Genomic DNA, 19,235 nt, shown 5'->3' with positions numbered 1-19,235 from the left:
CGCGTACCGAAAAAAAAAAAAAAAAAAAAAAAAAAAAAAAAAAATATATATATATATATATAAAAAACATTTCCATTACAACAAAAATTCCCTTATGCCCACTTGAATTCAATCCTAGCCCTGGTAAACAGTGATTTGTTTTCTAACCCTATGATTTTGTCTTTTCTAGAATGCCATAAAAATGAAATCATACAGTAGGTTTATCTTATATAACAAGTATTAAAGTTTTTAAAATGTGAATATTTATTGATTTAAATTGATTTCTACAGAAAAATGTTACTTACAATTTATCTGAAGTCAGACCTGCTTTAATAATATGATCAAGGATCATTGTTGAATCAAAGTAAACTTTAGGAGGCATATTAAAGAGTTTCAATGTTTTGTGGAAAATTCCCACTAGATAGAAAAACTAATGAAAATCAGTTTAACAAACCAGATGTCTTAGAGAATTCATGAGAGTTACCATGGCAGTTTCAAACAATAAGCTAGAACTTTGGCTTGTTTTCTATCACAAAAATATGTTTTATTAATGCTGGGTTGAGTGTCTTGAGAAGTTGCACCTTCTGGAGGAGGAGATAACAAAATCTATGTGTCAAGCAAGGTCAGTGACTTCTCCCCCTTAACTCCCACCCCCATAAAGGACTGAGCTTATTGAAAATGTAAAATAAAACTCATATTTGGAGCTTAGAGATTAATACAGATTTTTGGAAGTTTTTAAATAGAAATTTAAATCTAAAAAATCTGTTTTTCATTACATAATTACTTTTTAGTGTTGGGTTAAAAATAGACATAACCAGAAAGTTAATAAAAACAGGAACAAAGAAGCTAACCATATTACCAATGAATAACATCACCATACCATATGTGGTGAGGCAGAAAATAACTAACCTAAGTAACATCAGAAAATAGTATTTTCACTAGCTACTGTAGGGCTTAAGACAGAAGAAACTGTACATACATACTGTAATATAATTAGTAAATCTGTTTCTCCCAGGGGTATGAGTAAATAATTCTGAGATGACTGTATGTATACAATAGGATTAAACAAATAAGTATATACGTTGTAGTTAATGAGATCCAGGCTTATCAGTGTTGGAAGATAAAAGTTAAATTATGGAAATGGGAAGGTTAAGATGAACTGATGGTGTTGGACTAAAATCAGAAGTATAAGTATGAACTCATTCAGATAGTTAGATAGACAGACAGACAGACTAGTTGTGTGTACATGGGGTTAGTATACATACAAATATTTTTGAGGTCTATTCACTGAGAGGCAGTGATTTTCCAGTAGCAATGAACACACTTAGCACCCAGATCTTGATTTCTAAGCATTGTCCAATAAAAGGAATTAAGACTCTCTGGTGATTAATTGTTTGTGTCAAAAGTACCAGATATTTGGCCAAACACCAGTCTAGACATCACTGTGAAGGTAATTTTTTAGGTGAGATTAACACTTAAATCGGTAGACTTTAAGTAAAACAGATTACTCTCCACACTGTGGGTGACCCTCATCCAGTAAATTGAAGGTCTTTATATATTTGTAGATGTATTTCAAAAAAATCATTATAGGAATTGACTCTACCAAAAAAAACCACCAGCACATATAAATATACAGTAGCTAAAGATTGAAAATATTTTAAATATTAATCAGTAGGTGGATAAACTATAATAAATTCATTATATGAAATAGTATAATTTCAGTCATTAAAAACAGTGCAAAATGAATTGACATAGATAAATGCCTAACAGTACTTTCAGGTAAAAAAAAAAGCAATTTATAGATTAATATTTAGAGCATAATATGAGTGTGTGTTTACATTCATAGATGATTTACATCAATATGAATTTAAGAAAAATTCATATATGACACACACAAAATAAAGTTAACAATTAGGGCCATAATATTATGAGTGAAAAGGGAATATATGTACATACATGGAAACACGAGCATATGTATGCATGCATATTTGTACACATGTATATGTTTATATATTTCTAATGTGAAACAACATATGGGTAAAATTGAACTATCTTAGTGTGTTTTTCCATTGTATTTCTAAGCAAAATTTTAAAAGAGAAAAAGAAAAACATAAAATTACTAGAAAAATATATATAAATACATATATAAATACATAAACTTGGTAAAGAAAACATTTTAACTTTAAAATAAACATCAAGGGCTTCCCTGGTGGTGCAGTGGTTAAGAATCTGCCTGCCAATGCACGGGTTCGAGCCCTGGTCCAGAAAGATCCCACATGCCACTGAGCAACTAAGCCCGTGCACCACAACTACTGAAGCCTGCATGCCCAGAGCCCGTGCTCTGCAACAAGAGAAGCCACCGCAATGAGAGGCCCGTGCACCACAACAAAGAGTAGCTCCTGCTCGCCGCAACTAGAGAAAAGCCCGTGCTCAGCAACGAAGACCCAACACAGCCAAAAATAAATTTAATTAATTAATTAATTTAAAATAAATAAATAAAAGAGCTAAAAACATTTTAAAAAGAGAGACTAAAGAGATGAAAATAAATAAAATAAATGTCAAAAAAAGAGTAAAATATCTCTTCATCATGGAAATTAATTGTGGCCAAAATCATCCAGAGGAAAAACAAACAATAACAACAAAACAGAAGTTAGTAAACAAAGTTAAATGACATACTCAGAGAAACATATTTGCAAAGTTTGACAGTATTTTTATACTATTAATATTTATATGCTTTTCCTGTAAGTCAATAGAAGCGATATTTATTTTTTCCTATACAAAAATCAAATTAGGGTCAGAACAGATATTAAGTAAAGAAGTTGATAGCTAACATAGGAAAAATAATCAAACACAATAGTAGTCAAAGAGATGCAAAATAATAAAATGAGACATGATTTTTCATCCTTAGATAGGGATAAATTAGAGAATTGTGAATAATAAAATTCTTGAATATGGCTTATGAATTCAAACTGGTATTACCTTTCTAAATGGAAAACTGGCAATATAAATACAATGTCTTAAAACTTATGAATGGCTTTTAGAACTTTATCCCAAGGAAATACACACACACACACACACACACACACACACACACACAGCTGCACATCAGCATTGAGTAGGAAACTATTTGAAAACCTATTTCCACATATAAAGAAATTGGGTATAAAAATTATGGCATTTCTATAAAATACAATACTATGTAGCCATTAAAAATGAGGATATAGAATGGTACGTGGCATAGAACAATATCTATGTTTAGGTATGCATTCTAAGATAGCATTTGTATTTTAAAAATTGACAGATTTCATGTACACTTAGAAAAATGTCTGACAGATTATAAACAAATGTTAACTGTGTTTATCTTCAATAAAAGTAATAGGACAGTTTTAAAACATATATTTGTTTCATTAAAAACATTTTACCTGAAATTAACATGAATTACTTTAGTAATAAATAATAAATTTATACAACTCATAAATATTTAAAGAAATGTCCAACTGTGACTTTAATGTACATTTGATCCTTGAACACAAGTTTGAACTGCATAGGTCTATTTATTCTCAGATTTTTTCAATAAATATATATTACAGTACTACAGGATCTGCAGTTGGTTGAATCCTGGATGCAAAACCCCAGATATGCAGGGCTGGTTGTAAAGTAATACGTGTATTTTCAACTGTGCTGGAGTTCAGCACCTCTAGCCCCCCACATTATTCAACGGCCAACTATAAAAAAAACAGATTATTCTTGGTGGGCCTGACATAATTAGGTGAAACATTTAAAAGATGTTCTAGAGGTCAGAGACTCTAAAACCAAAGAGACTCCTTTTCTCTTCATTACTGGCTTGAAGAAGCAAGGCTCCATGAATTCTTTAGCTACTGGGCATGAATTCTGCCAGCAACCAGAAGGAGGGTGAAGTTAGATACTTTTTCAGTTGAGCTTCTGGATGAGAATACATCTGGGCCAACACTTTGATATCACTATTTTGAGATTCTGAATAGAAACTTGGGTCCGGAATTCTGACCTAGACTAACTTTGAGATAATAAATGGGTGTTTTAAGCCACAAAATTTGTGATAATTTGTTACCAGCAAAGTGAAAATGAATACATGCATAGGAAAAAATATACTACAATAACAATAGCTTTTTCTGAGTAGAAGAAGTGCCAAGGTAAAGTGGGATGTCATTAGTGAGAATGTAGGTAGTTAGATGGAACTTTCACTTTATACTTCAAAATTTTATAGCTCTTGATGCTAATTTTGTATATGTCATTTCTTAATTTTTAAATTGAGAAGCAAAGACTAAGAAACTAAGAAAATATGCACGTGAACATCTGTGAAAACCATTGGTCGTAGATGAAAACTTATTTTTTTCTCTTTATTTCAAGAGGTAGTCCCTGAATTTTTGTTTTTTCAGCACCCTGTTATGTTAGTCAGTGTTATGACGATAGGTAGTAGACTTCCGTGAGAGATACTCAGAGGTGTGTGAACGATTACTGGAAACCAGCAAGAGATAGTGAAACACCTCAGGGCTAACAAAAGTAAAGAGCTGTTACCTCCAGTATGGCAAAGTTACCAGAATTCAGAAGAATTGTTCTCCTGCTGTCCAATAGGAGTTGTGGCTTTTGGTTAAGGGATACAACTATAGCCCAGCAGAGAGGAAATGGATAATAAATATTCTTATCTTACTCTCATTTCTTTTTCTAATCTCCTATAATTGCCTTCCATTGAACATATTCAAACAGAAGGCAGACCTCAAAGGAATTACTTGATGCAGTACATAAAAAATAACTTGCAGAGGCCCAATGAACGTGAAAAATGGATCAGGAGGGGCAAAAAAGAAGAATAAGTAGAAGCGGAGGAGATATGGTATCGGCTCTCTACATATGTGACAACATATGCATTAAGATTTGAAAGACATATCCTCCTGCCGAAGAATATCTTATTGATTAGTCTGCTGTTTTTATCAGAAATTCATATTGGTGATCTCTGGAGAAAGCTTTGACGTCCTCTAAAAAAATACATATGCTGCCAGAGCAGCATAATGTTTGAGTTTGTTCTTAAAAACGAGTATTATATTATTTTTTTCTTTTTCACACATAGGAGATATAGGATAAACAAGTACTGATAATGTTGTTTCTGCTGAGAGATACACCAAAACAGTTACTGTAGCATTAAGTCCCAAGCTGTCAGAGTAGCATAAAGGGTGGGAATAGCGCGCCTAGAGCCCCGTGCTCCACAACAAGAGAAGCCACCGCAATGAGAAGCCTGCGTACTGCAAAAAAGAGTAACCCCTGCTCGCTGCAACTAGAGAAAGCTCGCACGCAGCAACGAAGACCCAACGCAGCCAAAAATAAAAAAGTAAAATTTTAAAAAAAATGAAAAGAATCTATCTTTAAAAAACAAAAAAAGCAGTTTGCCAGAGAATTTAATCGTGCTTTTCTCTGTGTGTGTGTGTGTGTGTGTGTGTGTGTGTGTGTGTGTGTGTGTGTGTAAAATGTCAGGGGAATAGTAGGAAAATATAACAGCACATCTTTTTATTTATTTTCTTAATTTTGTGTTTTGGAAAAACAATGGAAAAACAGAACTTTACCTCAGGATACAAGTCTACTAGTCCCAAGAACAAGATACCTGTAAGACCTAAATTGGCTTTCTGCCTGAATGCATCCCTTCAGTTCTAAACTGAAACCAAAAGTTAAACCCCAGCTAGTTGAATAGTTCTATTCAAGTCTTGTTCTCAAAGATAGGTAGCTCTAAAGTTAATACCCCATTGAGTAGAATAAGAGATGTCCACTATTTTCTTGTATAGTTTCAAGAAAAGACACCAAATGGCTAATGTCACATTTACCCGAAACATAGAAACAAGTAAAGTAAATGATTGTGCCTGTTTTTTAGAATGCCCTATTATCTGGCTTGAAATAACCATTGACTATTTCTTACTGTGCTAATAGTTTTTAGGTGGTGAAAAAATTAATTCTTTGAGATAGAGAATGTTTCATGAGATTGTACCTCTTTATTTATGTTTGTTTTGTTAGATGTGTGAGGAACTTAATAACACTATTTTAGAATAAATTTATAGTTTTGAAAATAGTTCATTTAATATTTGGGCCCTTCAAAAATACACTTGATAAATGTCGTTGTTGTTGTTTTTGCACATAAAACATTTGTGGCAAGGATGAACTTACATAATTTGTTGGTTCCTGAATTAGTGAAAATTTGGGAGAGTTAAATGATGCTTAAATATTAAAAAATTAAACCTTTTAAGATGTGCATGAATAAAAACAGCTCATTGAAAAATAGTTTGTATAAATGCAAAGCATTTTATAACATACAATTAAATGTACAATTTTAAATGGGCACTTATGTAGCTAAGTTCATATCCTGAATAATAACATTATATATTTCTATGGCAGTTTAGAGTTCACAAGGTCACTTTCTCATATATTACCACATTTGACCATTATGTCATCATAACCATATATTAAAGTATCATTATCTTTTTTACCCATATAAGAAAAATTAGCCCATGTTATATAGCTTGAAGTGGCAGAACTGGACTTGAATGCAGATGTTTTAAGTCCATGCAACTTTTATGAAGTGCTAATAGAATACATTTAACATATCATGCTCATTCTGTGTGTAGCATCACTCTCTATATTTGTAGCACAGCAAAGAAGATGCTCTTGGGATAATTGCAGAAACATCTTGTAAAAGAAAACATAACTGGTACGTGTAGCAAAGAAGCATGGTCTATCAGCAGCCTTATCCATTGGTCCTGTCCAAAAGAAGAATCTTATCTATTATATGAATTGGTACATTTTTCTCCCTTATAAAGTGTAGTTGGTGGAGCATTGCTCAATATACCCATTCAAAGAGCAGGCTGAGAACACTGATGTATTATCTTTGAGGGACTAGTACTATCCAATTTGAAAAACCAAGACGTGTTAAGTTGCAATGGTGGAAATAGCTATGGAGCAAAGAATTGGCTTGAACTTCTTTATTAGTATTTTTATAGTGTTCATTCCGTCAGAAGAAACCCACAAAAGACACAACTGTCTATTTCACTGGCATGAACTTGTAACATGTAACAGAAGTGAAATTATATGTCACTTTCCCCAGATGCAGCATAGAGAATTTTGACATGTCCTTATTCACCAAGCAGAAATAAATATTTACTTCAACCATAGAAGCCACTTCAGGGAATTTAGACCCTATGGCTATTTTGTTTTGTGCTGTAACATAGGTTTTATTCCATCCTCCTTTGTAAAACTAATCCTATTTTTCATACTAGGTATCCAAATGGTTTTCCTATTTATTTAAATTGCATTCCTATGGCTATTATTCCTAAGTGTCTTATTAGGTTAGTTTATTTATAGTCACTGAGTATTTATTTCATGCCACTTTGTATTTCTCTAAAGATGAATTTATGAAGGAAAAACAGATATGATATATTACCTGCTGATTTTTACCTTTTTATTACTGACTTCAAACCCTACAACCTGTAGTATCACATCATGAATGAATTACCATTTTGAATCAAAGTATTCCATTTCCATTGCTTTATGCTGTGTGGAATAATCTATAATCTAAGTAAGAGACTAACTGGCCATTTACCATATGACATACATATTATCCTAGAAAGACCAATGCCTGTCTCACACTGCAATTTAAGTTGCTTAGAAATTGTGATTCTCAATTTCTCATTTTCCTCTAGAAGCCACACATAAATACATCCAAACTACATAAGTAGTATCCAAAACACAAATTTGAACCTTTGACAGACAAATATGCATATAATTTTGGTTAGTTATATTTGTCACACCACATTTCTAGCAAGTTGAACACAATTTCAAGTAAATAGTTATATAAAATTTATAGGGGAAAACCAAAAAAAAAAAAGAGAGAGAGAGAGAGAAGAAACATGTTTCTCCACATGCAGGATTTCAAAATGGAAAGCCAAATAATATAGTTTGGCATAGTGTAGAATATAAAATAATGTATGAGGCATAGATAGTCTTTTACAAAAACAATTTTGGTGATGTTATTTCCTCAAAACCTTTTTTTTGTTCTATACAAAAGTAACTAGATAAAAAATAATATTGATGCATTATCTTACATAGAGGCAGGACCTTTCAGCTGCTAAAATGATTTAGAAAATATGGCGTATGAAACAATCTGAGCCAATCATTCTGATTAGAGTATTAAAAAAAGAAAATCCACCCACATTTTAATAAAGGATACTCATGGGCTCATTTAAGAAACAACTTTATAAGAACTTGTTGAGATGAGTTTACATGGATAATGACTCCTTTAAATCTATCATCAAGTTTTAGCAGAGTGTAAGACCAAGCTTTAATTAGGAGGAATGGCTTTTGACTATGGATCAGCTATAGGCTAAGAATTGTGAATCTGAACGTACATTCTCTGTATAAATTAACTATACACTGATTTGTAGCAAATGGTTTGGGTCAGCTGTGTTTTGAACCACCTATTAATACACCAGCAATGAAAATATTTTGATTATTATGAATATATCTAAAATGTAAAGTGTCTGTCCCAATAGTTTTGCTTGAAGTGCATGTGAGCATTAAGTGGAGCTTAGGAGAATAGTTGAAACTCTTAGTCTCAAACAAAAACAAAACAAAATGAAATCTTTATGGAAGTGTTAATTTATGTTTTACAATGTCCAAGTCCTTGTCTATACTGTCATAACAGTCAATAAGTCTTGGGGTAATTATGGCCATTTTAATAGTAAATATCTGACTGTACACTTTTGTCCTTTTCATACTGATATTGGGATCTTCCGGTTAGAATGCAGAAATAAGAAACCAATGCGGTCTTACTAAATTTTCCATCCAACCAATGTAAAATTTAGCCCCTTACACATTATAGCAATTAAATATAGGTTATTTCATGTATTTAAAAAAAACAAAATATCTTTAACCAATTTTTAAAATAGTTGAAGTAAGTGGATAGGTAATGTTTGAGTAGAGATGACTTATTGGATATGCGACCTAACAATGGTTTTGAAAAGCTATCCAACTGGATGCATAGTATAATACAGTGGTATGAACCCAGATTCTGAATCCATTTTTCCCAGGTTCAAATCTTGGTTCTGCCACTTACTGATCTCAAGTATATTAGATAGTTTATGTCTCAGATTCCTCAAGTGAACAAGGAAACAGCAATAGTATATAACTTGCAAGGCTGTTGTGAGATTACCTGAGTTAATATATGTAAAATTCTTAGAACAGTACCTGCATATAATCATTGCTTTGTATTAACTACTCTTATTAACACAAATTAGATATAGTGAACATTATTATGTCTTATCTAAGGTTCAACATTGTGCTTTATCAAAGTTCTTTATTCACTCTCATTTTCGGGTTAAATGACTATATGATACTTGAGATTCTGACTTCTGATCCTTTTATTTTTAGTTCTATTATTCAGTTTACATATTAGCAAAGTGGCAATTCTACTAGCCACCTATTTCAAGACTTTTTTAATATGGTATAACAGCTAATAAAATATAAAAGACACTTTCTAAATAAAGAAATATATGTCTTCCAGTAAATCAGTAGAGAATTGCATTTAAACATGTATATCATTCATCTGAGTATCTTAAAATTGCCTTACAGACTAGTATGATTCTATTTAAGAGCCAGAGGAAATGAGATCTGAAATTACTTTTTCAAAAGGTCAAAAGGCAGAAAACCAGTAACAAAATTGAGGTTTCTGAATTTCTACTAGAGCATCCTAATCACTAAGCCTACCTGAGTCTTCCCAAGTGGCTTTAATGACCCAGATTGTGAACAGTTAATTTTCCACATGAGTGCCTCAGACATAGCGGCACTTTACTCCATCACTTCCTCTGGCTCCTCACTGTCTTTCCCACACTGATTTCCAAAAAGCCTGTACCTCTCTTTGATGAGAAAGTTTCTTGTAAAGCTGAAATAAGCTGAACAACTTTTTTTAGTGTAGGGTGGAATTGTCCAGGTTTTTGCACAGACACGTCTGGTTAGTAAAAAAAAATACTCAACAAAAGATTCTTCAACATTCACTGTGTGTTGGTTGCTATGCCAGACAAAAAGAAAAATGAGGGATGATATTCATATTAATCTCTTGCAGCAAACATCTCCAATAGATCTCCTTTGATATGCCAAGGAGTTAGCAGTCTTGGAAAATCTTCACTGATAGTTCATTATTATTGGCCGCTTACATTAGCCTGCCAAATGTTGAACAGAAAGTTGGAATCTGCCAACTTGGCCCAATATGAAGAAACAAAGAGATGATTACATATGCTCACCTCTCACTGCCATAAGTTACCTTCCTTCACATACAAACATCCCCAAACCCTGTCCATCTCCCCTGGTGGGCATCCATGATGGACCCCTCTTTCTCTGCACCTCCATCACAAGCAAGGTAGAAATATATCCTCTCTTAAATGTATCTTAAACTTTTCTACAATATTATATGCCCTTGCTATGTCTTCATGTTCTGATATATCCCTTAGCTTACAAGACTTCAGCTGCCCTCCTTTCAAGCTAATATTTGTTCCACTTTTCTTTTCCAAGTTGACTTTACATTGAGTTTCCGAGTATTTTGTACAATATCTACATTTTTCTGTAATTTTGAGGAAAGGGAAATTGGAATATTCTAATGCAGAATCGGCTGTGTGCCAGTTTAAGATTTCTACATATACAGAGCTTTCACAATATTTAAGACTGGTTTCATGGACACCTAGATGACATCTAGATGGACTAGAGATGTGATGTAGGTTAGGCACTCCCATGAAATTGGGTGCAAAAAATCATATATGTGTACAAACATGTATATAAATATACATATGTATGAAAAAATATCATATATATGACATGTTTTCAGGAAATATTTTGTAGATTTTCTCATATTCTCAAAAAGCACTGAGATACAAAAGAAGAATAAAATCTTAAAAAAATTATAATATAGAGGAACAGGTAAATGTATTTAGGAACAGTAATTATTCTAATAAATAGGAAAGAGTTTTAAAAGTGTAAAGTACATAGCATTGATAATACCAACTCACAGGGCTGATCAGAGAGATATTCATTAGAGGAGCTGGAAACATTTGCATGAGTGGAGGGGAGTAGAAAAGCATTCAAGGAAACCATTTCTATTGTATCATGAGTATAGAGGAAAGTATTTAAAAAGGATGCACTATGGGATAAAGGCACTAATGACTTTCATCTTTATGATTATTAACTACAAAAGTATTCCTGTGCAAATCATTTTACAGGAATTGTTTAGTGCCCACTACAACTTTATGAAACAGGTACTAGAGTGCATTTCATTATCCCATTTTACGTATAAGAAAACTGATGATCAGTGAGGATAAGAAACTTGGTACTAATCGTGTAGCTAATAAGTGGATGACAAGGTGTAAACCTTAACCATTAAAAACTCACTAACCAGTGCTGGCTGGAGCAGATTGTTGATTCTGAGATGAAAATAGAAATGAGACTATGTAGGAGAAGGAATAAATTGGCACATGAATAAAATCCTATCAATCTCTCATTCAAATTTAGGTACGGTTTGTCAATGAGTCCACATTCTAAATGACTTCTTGCTCTGCAGCAACTACAAAAAACTCCTCTTACAACTGATTTCAAATGTATAAAGTTATCATTTAATAATCTATTTTAATCCTTCTTTTCTTTCAGATGATGAAAAGGGTTCTTCAACAATGCGGATTCTTGCTAGCTATTGTCTTCTTTACTATGCAGTTGCTTTATAAGATACCCTTATTATAATGCCAATTAAAGTTCTGATAAAAGATGAAAAATGCTGCAGTTCATTTTGACTAAGAATAGATATTAACACCTTTCACTTTGTGATTATGTACCTTGTTCTCACTAAATTATAAAAAGCTTCTTTCTTTTTTCATATTTAATGAAATGAATTGTAGACAAGTTGCTGACCTTTCAGAAAGAATCTTACTAGAACATTGAGCCAAAAAGCAAATTGAATAAGTAAGCAATTACTAAGGATTATTCTTTGCCTTGGACTTTGATCAATGAGAATGGAATGTGCAGCTGCCAAAGATATAGTTGGAGTTGAAAAGAGGAATTTGTACTTCTAGTGACCTAACAGAATATTCGTGTGTTGGGTGAACTGGAAGACATCCTCCAGTCTTATAAGAAACTCTAAGAAATAAACCAGATGATTGAATACCTAAATACAAAATACTTCTTAAAAAATGAATCAATTCAAAATTTTGATCATATACTAATAAATTCAGAATAGAAAATTCTAATATCCCAGATCATTTTAAATAGCTTTATCTTCCTTGTAATAAACAAACTAACAAAAATAATCCAAGGAATAATTAAAAAAAAAACTCTATACACAGTGGGAATAGAGGGAATGTAGTCAACATAATAAATGCCATATATGACAAACCCACAGCTAACATATACTCAACAGTGAAAAGCTGAAACTTTTTCCCCTAAGATCACGAACAAGACAAAGATGCTTACTCTCACCACTTTTTTGTGTGTGTGTGTGTGTTATGCGGGCCTCCCTCTGCTGTGGCCTCTCCTGTTGCGGAGCACAGGCTCCGGACGCGCAGGCTCAGCGGCCATGGCTCACGGGCCCAGCCGCTCCGTGGCATGTGGGATCCTCCCAGACCGGGGCGCGAACCCGGTTCCCCTACATTGGCAGGCGGACGCGCAACCACTGCACCACCAGGGAAGCCCTACTCTCACCACTTTTATGCACATGGTATTGGAAATCCCAGCTACAGAAATTAGGCAAAAAATAAACAAACAAAAGATATCCAAATTGGAAAGGAAAAAAGAAATTGTCACTATTTGCACTTGACACGATACTATATATAGTAAACCCTAAAGACGTCATCAAAAAACTTACCAAATAAATGAATCCAGTAAAGTTGCAGGATATAAAATTAATGTACAGAAGTCTGCTGCATTTCTATACTCTAAGAACAAACTATCAGGAATAAAAATCAAGAAAACAATCCCATTTACAACTGCATTAAAAAGAATAAAATACCTTGGAGTAAATTTAACCAAGGTGGTGTAAGACCTGTACTTGGAAAACTATAAGATACTGATGAAAGAAAGTCAAGATAACACAAATAGATGGAAAGATATACTGTGCTCATGAGTTGGAAAAATTAATATTGTTAATATGACCATACTATCCAAAGCAAACTGCAGATTCAATGCAATCCCCAACAAAATTCCAATGGCATTTTTCACAGAAATAGAACAAATATTTCTAACATTTATATAGAACCACAAAAGACCACAAATAGCCAAAGCAATCTTAAGAAAGGAGAGCGAAGCTAGATGTATCATGCTCCCTAATTTCAAATTTTACTACAAAGTTACAGTAATCAAAACAGTATGGTATTGGCATAAAAACAGACACATAGATCAATGTAACAAAATAAGGAGCCCAGAAATAAACCCCCCAACACATATGGTTAATTAATTTATGATAAATAAGTCAAGAATATATAATGGGGAAAGGACACTCTCTTCAATAAATTGTGTTGGGAAAACTGGACAGCCACATGCAAAAGAATGAAACTGGACCACTGTTTCACACCATACACAAAAATTAATTTAATATGATTAAAGACTTGAAAGTAAGACCTGAAACCATAAAAATCCTGGAAGAAAACATAGGAAGTAAAATCTTTCACATCAGTCTTGGCATTGAATTTTTGTATCTGACTCCAAAAGCAAAGGCAACAAGAACAAAAATAAACAAGTGGAACAACATCAAACTAAAAGTTTTGCACAGCAAAGGAAACCATCAACAAAATGAAAAGTCAACCTTGTAAATCAACTATACTCCAATAAAAATTAAAAACATGAAAAAATGAAAAGACAACCTGTGGAATGAGAGAAAATATTTGCAAATCATACATCTGATAATGGGTTAATATCCAAAATATGTAAAGAACTCAACTCAGTAGCAAAAATAACAAACAATTTGATTTAAAAAGGTACATTTTTCCAAAGGAGACATACAAATGGTCAACAAGCATATGAAAAGATATTCAACATCACTAATCATTAGGGAAATACAAATTAAAAGCACAATGAGTCATCACCTCATACTTGCTTGAATGGCTATTATCAAAAAGGCAAGAAATAACAAGTTTTGGAGAGAATGTGAAGAAAGGGAACACTTGTACACTGCTGGTGGGAATGTAAATTGGTGTCGCCACTATAGGAAACAGTATGGAGGTCCCTCAAGAAATTAAAAATAGAAATACCATATGATCCAGCTGTTTTACTTCTGGTCATTTATCTGAAGCCAAAAAAATACGATTTTTTTTTTTTGTAAAAACATGTACAAAGTTTATTATTAGAAACATAGCACAACAACAAGTGGGAGAGCACACAGAGAAACAGTTTGCTTAGTTAAGACAGAAGCAAGGCACAGATGCACACAAAGAGAGAAAGGCTGTGGGCATCCTCCCTAATGAGGAGGAGTGCAGTAAAGAAGCCATTAAGTCACTTATATAGGGCAGTTTTTCCGGGTCTTTTTTACCTTTGGCCAATTATCTGGTTTCTTTTTCTACACCCTGACCTGCCTTAGGACCCTCCCCAACATGCACACACAACTTTTTTCCAAGATGAATTACAGGCCAGAGGCCTATGGGACAGCCTTAGCATCACATATTATAGGGTGGTGCCCCCTCCTTTTTGACTCCCAAGGAGCCTTTCTGCGCATGTGCAGTGTTTCCCTTGGCCCAAGGATGGGACATGTATGACCTCTTGATCTTTTAACAGTGTTTAGCCCCTCTCTGTCCCTGCCATAAAAGTGTCCAATGTCCAGTTATCTACCCTATTCCTGTTGCCATTTCTTATATCAAAGTGCAGATCTCAAAATATAGAAAGGAGTCCAATCACAAATATGTAGTCTGACTCCCGTTTGTCTCTTGCCTCAGGAAATGTAAACAGGGGGTTGATAATGCATGTCTGGCCTGGAGCTCATCTATCTCCTGCCTCAGTGCTATCTTCAGTATATAAAGGGAAGATATTATTGCTACAGATATTTCATAAGGCTCTTGGTGGCTTCCCAGAATCTTTACGACAACTACCCTGGGCGAATGCCCCTGGAAATCCACACTTGCAGACCCGAGCTTCAGAGTTTAAATTCTTCCTCTAATAGTTTTCACCCCCTTTATAGTACAATAGAAAATGTTAAATATTTGCTGTCTAGAGCAAGTTCTTTAATTAAAAATACATATTTGAAAAGATATATGCACCTCTATGTTCACTGCAGCATTATTTACAATAGTCAATATATGGAAACAATCTAGATGTCCATTGATGGATGAATGGATAGAGAAGATGTGATACACACACACACACACACACACACACACACACACACACGCACACAATTGAATACTACTCAGCCATAAAAAAGAAGGAAATCTTGCCATTTGTGACAACCTGAGGGTATTATACTAAGTGAAATCTTGAGGGTATTATATTAAGTGAAATAAGTCAGACAGAGAAAGACAAATACTGTATGATTTCATTAATATGTGGACTTAAAAATAAATAGACAAACCAAACAAAACTCATAGGTACAGGAAACAGATTTGTGGTTTCCAGAGGAGAATGGGGTTGGCGGGGGTGAAGGGAGTCAACTGCATGATGACAAATAGTAAGTAGACATACTGTGGTGATCATGCTGCAGTGTATACAAATATCAAATTATTACTTTGTATATCTGAAACTAATATAGTGTTATATACCAATTTTACTTTAAAAAACGCAGGAATTTTATAGTAAAGATGACGTATTTTACGTATTATTTTATGAAAACTCACCTTTTGTGGTATTAACCAAAAGCACTCTCCTGCAGAATATCATCTTGGGATTTTTCAAAACGGCCACTGGTTCAATGCTCTGTAAATATCGAGGCACTTCTAGCTTTGCCTAAACCAAATGAACAGACCAATTAACCACAATTAGTAGGTAATTATGATATTTACATGCTTAAAGATTTTTGCTGTAAAATTTTTCAGTGATTAAAAGAAAAGCATAGGTTACTTCTTGATTTACAAGATTTTATACAAATGACAAGATATATTAGGTGCTTATATTTGCCTACTAATTTTTAAAAAGTGCTATTTTTAACTGAATTATATAATCAGTTTTCATTGTATTAGTATTCCATAGTACTATACAAAACTTGAAACAATTACAGAAACATGTTTTAGGTGTATTTACTTAAAAAAAGTAATTGTGTCATATATACTCTGGATGCTTAGCTTTCGATATCATAATGTGCTGTAGAGATTTTTCTATGTTAGAATAAAGAAGATCTACCTTATGTTTTTTTCCTAATTGAGATATAATTGACACACAATATTATATTAGTTTCAGGTGTACAACATAATGATTCGCTATTGGTATATATTGCAAAATGATCATCATAATAAATCTAGTTAACATACATCAGAACACGTAGTTCTGTTACATAGCAGTCTACAGTATAGATAGAGCATAATTTATTTAACTATATCCATATTGATGTTTCACCAGTACTGCAACAATCCCATTTGCCATGTCTCTTTGTATACCATTGATTACTTTTATAGCAGATATATAGAGGAATGAAATAGTAATATTGTGTCATATAACTTTTAATTTAACTAATACTGTCAAATTATCCTGCACATAATTGTATTAATTTGAAATCTCAAAAGTAGGAAAAGTTCCCTTAATCCAGGAGTTTATCATCCTTTTTTATTTTATCCATCAAATGAGTGAAGGATATTATTATTATAATTTGTATTTTCATGATGATTGATAAGGTTGAGCATATTTTTTCTTAAAATTTTGTGACCATTTTTTGCTGTAAATTACCTTCTCACATTTTCCATTTTTTTCTATTAGTAGCCTTTTTCTTATTTATTTATATAAGTAAATAATACAGAGATTGGTTCTTTGTCTTCATATAGGTTGTTAATGTTTTCTCCAGGTCTTACATTTTCATTTTAACTATCTGTGAAGCATTTTATCATATTGATATCTTAATACTTGAGGTAGTAAACATATTTTTCCTTATATTTTTATTTTGTGGGAACTTCTAGAACCATAATGTTATTAATCACCCTTTTATGTATGATTTTCCATTTTTGTACACTTAGTTCCTTACTATATTGAGAATTTGTTTCATGAAAATATAAGACAGAGTTGTAACTTGTTTGTTTATAAATTTTTTCTGTTTTTGCACTGTTTGTAACATGTTTAGTTGTCTTTCAAACTAGGCCCTTGCTATTATTGCTCCATGTCTTCCCCCAAATTCTCAGCTATTCTTAAGTATTTTATGTTGAAGGTAAATTTGTCAACTGCTTATAAAAATCTGGTTGAGATTTTTATTGATAATTTTTTTTTTCTTTTTGGCCATGCCAGGCAGCATGCAGGATCTTAGTTCCCCGACCAGGGATCGAACCCGTGGCCCCTGCACTGGAAAGGCAGAATCCTAACCACTGGGCATCCAGGGAATTCCCTGATTGATTTCAATCAGGGTTTCAATTGGTTTCAATTTAAGTGATAAGTTAAATTTCAGTGATAAATTTAAGAAGAATGTGCATATTTCCTACAAGACATTTCCACCAAAACAAGGTATATTTTACCACTGTTTACATCTTACATCCATTAGTAAAGTTACATATTTTTATATAATTTTTGCATGTCTTACATTTGCTTCTAGGGTTTTAAAAATTATTTGTTATTATAAAACTTTAAAATTTCTCCAGTAATTAGTAATTGCTGCAATTTAAAAATATCCATTAGTTTTAATATATGCATCTTGCTGCCTTTTCTTGTCAGTTTTGTCCAGACAGACCCGTGGTAAAACTCTTCTTTATTGGCCTGAAGTCCAATCCATATAATTTCCTCTACATTTTATTGGGAAAACACTAATATTACAAACGTAGCTTACTAAATATTGTCTCTAGTTAAGTAACTAGATCCTTGGGCACATTTCTCAGTCAAATACTTATCACATTCTTAAACAAATGAATCCTGAAACCACTTGTCATGGTTGTGAGAGAAACTTTCTTCTAAAATTATTCCATCTTGATGACTTAGGCTGCAACTAAAGAAGAGCAAGAGGTTTCCTTATTAATCTTGTCTTTAAAGAAAAGTGAAAAAAGTGAAATAACAATTTGATGTTATTACTGTCTATTTATCTACACCAGGAGAGGTGATAACAAGATCTATTGATAGAATCCTTTGGAAGACATTCTACTGATGGCAAAATCAATATTCTATTGATGGAGCTCTCACTCCATCTCCCTAAAGCAAAAGTGGGTAAATTATGAGGCCAGTCACCTGCTTTTGTAAATAAAGTATTATTGGAACACAGCTGTGCCCATCATTTACATACTGCCTAAGGGTGCTTTCATGCTATAATAGCAGTGCTGAATATTTACAACAGAGACCTAATGGCCTGTGAAGATTAAAATATTTATATTCTGGCCCTTTACAGAAAAAAAAATGTAGATACCTGATCTAAAGTTTTGGAATTCAGATCTACTTAGATATTTGCAAAAGGAAAAAATGATCTCCATCTGTACAAACAGTGGGTTAAACACATACAAGCAAAGGGTTAAAATCACTGTAGTAATATTACCTGAATATTGTGTAAGAGTTTTGGTGAAGAAAATAAGGCAGCTGTAGAATAACACTTTGGTTCCTAGGTTTCATGGTATCATAAAATTTCTGTCTCATAGTTTATTTTAGAATAACTTAAATAACCAAAATTATTTGTGCTAGAGGAAACAGTCTTGATTTTGACAATAACTTGATTCAGTTCTAACAGTTTAGGGACTGATCCTCTTTCGTGTTGTTTTTGTTCTCTACTAAGGAGGAAATCTTATTGCCTGAAACAAGAAGAGAATTGTCTTTTCAAATACTTATGCCACATTACTAATTTTTCTTTCTTTCTCTTCTTTCTTTCTTTTCTTTCTTCTCTTTTTCTTGTTTCTTTTAGTGTTGACTAGAAGTCTATTATTAGCATGTTAAAGGGTAACAGTGATAGACATATGTATATACTACAGAGATTTTTTTTAAACTGTGAAATCCAAGACCTTAGAGATATTTTAATAAAATTTAATTCTAAATTAAATTTATGCATATTTAATCCACTTGGTAGTTAATCATATAAGATATTATGATACCTCTCTAGATAATAGCTAATTATTTTTAATATC

Source organism: Physeter macrocephalus, chromosome 20 (assembly GCF_002837175.3).
Source record: "Physeter macrocephalus isolate SW-GA chromosome 20, ASM283717v5, whole genome shotgun sequence".
Taxonomy (NCBI): domain Eukaryota; kingdom Metazoa; phylum Chordata; class Mammalia; order Artiodactyla; family Physeteridae; genus Physeter; species Physeter macrocephalus.
This window is presented reverse-complemented; position numbering follows the sequence as displayed.